This window comes from Salmo salar, chromosome ssa15 (genome assembly GCF_905237065.1).
Source record: "Salmo salar chromosome ssa15, Ssal_v3.1, whole genome shotgun sequence".
NCBI classification, from domain to species: Eukaryota; Metazoa; Chordata; class Actinopteri; order Salmoniformes; family Salmonidae; genus Salmo; species Salmo salar.
Genome location: NC_059456.1, coordinates 87,052,934 through 87,057,013, shown reverse-complemented (window position 1 = coordinate 87,057,013; position 4,080 = coordinate 87,052,934). Strand labels below are relative to the sequence as shown.

Sequence of the window (4,080 nt, the reverse complement as noted above, 5' to 3'; positions counted from 1 at the left end):
TCACTGTAATGTCATGGTTGAGTTTCCAACATACAGACCTCCCCCCAGCTTACTGCAGAAGGCATAGCAGGAGAAAAACAGGGGCTCCAGGTCCTTGCAGCAGGGGTTTCTCAAGGCAAAGTCATCTACCATGGAACTACATGAATAGTAAGAGACTGGCTCGCAAATCAGACCACATGCAGATTATGCACCAAACACTGTCTGGGTGAATCGATTGTAGTGTATAACAGTTTATATTAGTCAACTGGCCAAGTGTCAAATCAGCATATTCAACTCTTGACAGGCTGTCATGGGGAGTTATGAATTAAGTATGCCCCTCATCGCACAAGTCAGCATTGTGTGTGTGTTTAGAGTCATTCAAAGTGACAGAGGCAGAGAGAACTGGAGCAGAGCGCAGTACAGAGCAGAGACATGGCCCTGAGCCAGAGTCTTGGCCTTCTAACTGCAGTGTGCTGACTCACCAAGGCAGCAGGAACATGGTTGCCAAGCTGAATCCTAACATCACACACATGGTCACAAAGACAGGCAGGTTACTGGGTACACAAGCTATGATTGTTACAGCTGGGATGAAGAGCTATAAAAAAAGACAAAAACATAGGTCTCACATAGTAAGTATTTCAGCATAAACATTGTCATAAAGGGAGAAACAATGTTATGCTCACAGATAGGCCGATGAAGAGTGTGGTATTTTTTCCCAACTCGTACCAGGATTGCCTGCCACAGTGGAACAGCTATAGTGGCTGTTATCTGTTAGGACGAAGAAACAAACATTATCAAACAACAAGAGGATGTCTTGTGGCTGTAGTTTTCCCTTTAATAAGGAAATGACAAGTGGTTAGCTTCCAGAGACGAATACCAGCTACACATAAATATATCACATCATAAAGAGTATGAGATGCCGGATTAGATAACAATTGTGTTCTGTCACCTGTGTATTGGGCCAATCAGACAGTCCTTTTTGCAGTCAAGAGGGTGTGGGGTGTGTGATATGAGTATGTGTGAGGTCGACGGAACTGAACAGAACTGTCTTACCAGCAGAGCCAGGAGATGGTGTTGGAACTGGGCCCCAAGCCCAGCTACATGGGTACAGAACTGTGCAAAATTCCCCAAAGACATCTAAAAGGGACAAATGTGCATTAGCTGATTCAAGATGTATTCGTTGATTTATTTAGATGCAGTCCAGGCCAGGATTTACCTGAAAGGCAAGTGCAGCAAAGAGGAGGCCAAGGACCAGTTGTTGGTAAGGAATGTGGCACACTAGCATCTTTAGAGTGGTGAGATAGGACAGACGCACTCTAGCCAGACTATAGAGGGGAGCTGGAGACAAAATCAGAGAAGTCAAAAGACTTACCAAAACTTTCGTTCCAAACCCATCATTTAGCCCACTTCCAGAACTAGACTCTTGAACACATTCTACTGAACCTTGACCTCAACCTATGCTTTACTCTGGCAGTTCGAAACAGACCCTTCTCTAACCCTAATTCTAGTGTTCTGACCCTTGACTCACCCTGCTGCTCCTTCACCCCCAGGAAGAGGACCAGGCAGCAGAGGAAGAACAGCCCGCCTATGACCAGCGCTGAGGACAGGAAAGCCTTACGCTAGGGAAAGAAACCTCACAGGTAAGCAAAGCTACACAAGCACAAATGATTCACATGTATGCATTATGCACAAAAAAACACCTAGGCCTATGGGTAAACAAACAAGACAAACGCACATACTTGAAATGCAAAAACACACATGGATGCAAGTACATGCACGCACATACACATGCACACACACTTGCACACAAATGTGCACACACACACACACACACACGCTAAGAACAGTTAGTTACTGTGTAATGTGATATCCCTGGGACTAGGTAAGTTCACTTCCACTGACAAGAAATGCTGCTAAACCAACATAGTAGAGGAGTGTTATGTCCTTCAGTGTGTGTGTGTCCGTGCTGGGTTAGGTTAGTGTTTGTAACTGGAGAGCAGTTACTCGTACCATGCCCTGCTGTGTAACTCATAATGGTAGTACTGTGGCCTGTGGTGTGACTCATAGTGGTAGTACCGTGGCCCATAGTGTAACTGCCTGTGGTGCAGGGGTGTCAAGATGTTGACAGGCTGCAGCCATCTCTGTGTTGTATACAGCCACAACCTGACCCTGAATTGCTGAGGCCACCAGCATCGCCAGCATTTCCACACTCATCCCTATCACATAGAGAGGGATAGAAATAGACAGACCAAGGGACTGGTGAAGCTGAAAAAAAACAACTAAGAAATGTATGATTTTATACATTTTTACTGTATGCCATTTATCATTACAAGATGGAAAACGAGAGAGAGTGGATGTCAAGCTCTTACTGTAGGCTGTGGTAGAGTCTCTGTCTCTCTGGTCTCCACCCTAAAACATGCTCAGCGAAAGATAAGGCACATTAAAACACTGTCAGGAGAAAGACATGGAAACCATGGTGATGGTGCAAAAAAAGTGATATGTGATACTGTACTGTGAGTAAATAATTGCACCTTGTAACCATGGACACGCTGACACAGGAAGAGTATAGCACACAGTAATCCTAAAGGAAAGTGGTCATTATCAAGAGGCAGCGATGATAACCCCGCAGAGATCAGGCTACAGAAAGCAGCTAAGTGATTTGTTTGGGATACATACAGTAGTAATGACAGGATAAGTGGTCCTCTGTAGCTCAGTTGGTAGAGCATGGCTTTTGCAACGTCAGAATAATCGGCTCGATTCCCAGGCCCATGCGTGAAAAATGTATGCACACATGACTAAGTCGCTTTGGATAAAAGTGTCTGTGGGTTTGACCTGGGTAGGCCGTCATTGTAAATAAGAATTTGTTCTTAACTGACTTGCCTAGTTAAATAAAGGTTAAATAAAAAATATATACACTGCTCAAAAAAATAAAGGGAACACTAAAATAACACATCCTAGATCTGAATGAATGAAATAATCTTAATAAATACTTTTTTCTTTACATAGTTGAATGTGCTGACAACCAAATCACACAAAAAATAATCAATGGAAATCCAATTTATCAACCCATGGAGGTCTGGATTTGGAGTCACACTCAAAATTAAAGTGAAAAACCACACTACAGGCTGATCCAACTTTGATGTAATGTCCTTAAAACAAGTCAAAATGAGGCTCAGTAGTGTGTGTGGCCTCCACGTGCCTGTATGACCTCCCTACAACGCCTGGGCATGCTCCTGATGAGGTGGCGGATGGTCTCCTGAGGGATCTCCTCCCAGACCTGGACAAAAGCATCCGCCAACTCCTGGACAGTCTGTGGTGCAACGTGGCGTTGGTGGATGGAGCGAGACATGATGTCCCAGATGTGCTCAATTGGATTCAGGTCTGGGGAACGGGCGGGCCAGTCCATAGCATCAATGTCTTCCTCTTGCAGGAACTGCTGACACACTCCAGCCACATGAGGTCTAGCATTGTCTTGCATTAGGAGGAACCCAGGGCCAACCACACCAGCATATGGTCTCACAAGGGGTCTGAGGATCTCATCTCGGTACCTAATGGCAGTCAGGCTACCTCTGGCGAGCACATGGAGGGCTGTGCGGCCCCCCCAAAGAAATGCCACCCCACACCATGAATGACCCACCGCTAAACCGGTCATGCTGGAGGATGTTGTAGGCAGCAGAACGTTCTCCACGGCGTCTCCAGACTCTGTCACGTCTGTCACGTGCTCAGTGTGAACCTGCTTTCATCTGTGAAGAGCACTTGGCGCCAGGGACGAGTTTGCCAATCTTGGTGTTCTCTGGCCAATGCCAAACGTCCTGCACAGTGTTGGGATGTAAGCACAACCCCCACCTGTGCGACCCCCACCCTCATAGAGTCTGTTTCTGACCGTTTGAGCAGACACATGCACATTTGTGGCCTGCTGGAGGTCATTTTGCAGGGCTCTGGCAGTGCTCCTCCTGCTCCTCCTTGCACAAAGGCGGAGGTAGCGGTCCTGCTGCTGGGTTGTTGCCCTCCTACGGCCTCCTCCACGTCTCCTGATGTACTGGCCTGTCTCCTGGTAGCGCCTCCATGCTCTGGACACTACGCTGACAGACACAGCAAACC

The 4,080-nt window shown here is 46.6% G+C and overlaps 1 pseudogene; it reads right to left on the bottom strand.

The window, feature by feature from the left end:
* LOC106572495 (sodium-dependent lysophosphatidylcholine symporter 1-like) lies at positions 1 to 2,193 on the bottom strand (annotated as a pseudogene).
* Between the last annotated feature and the right edge of the window lie 1,887 nt (positions 2,194 to 4,080).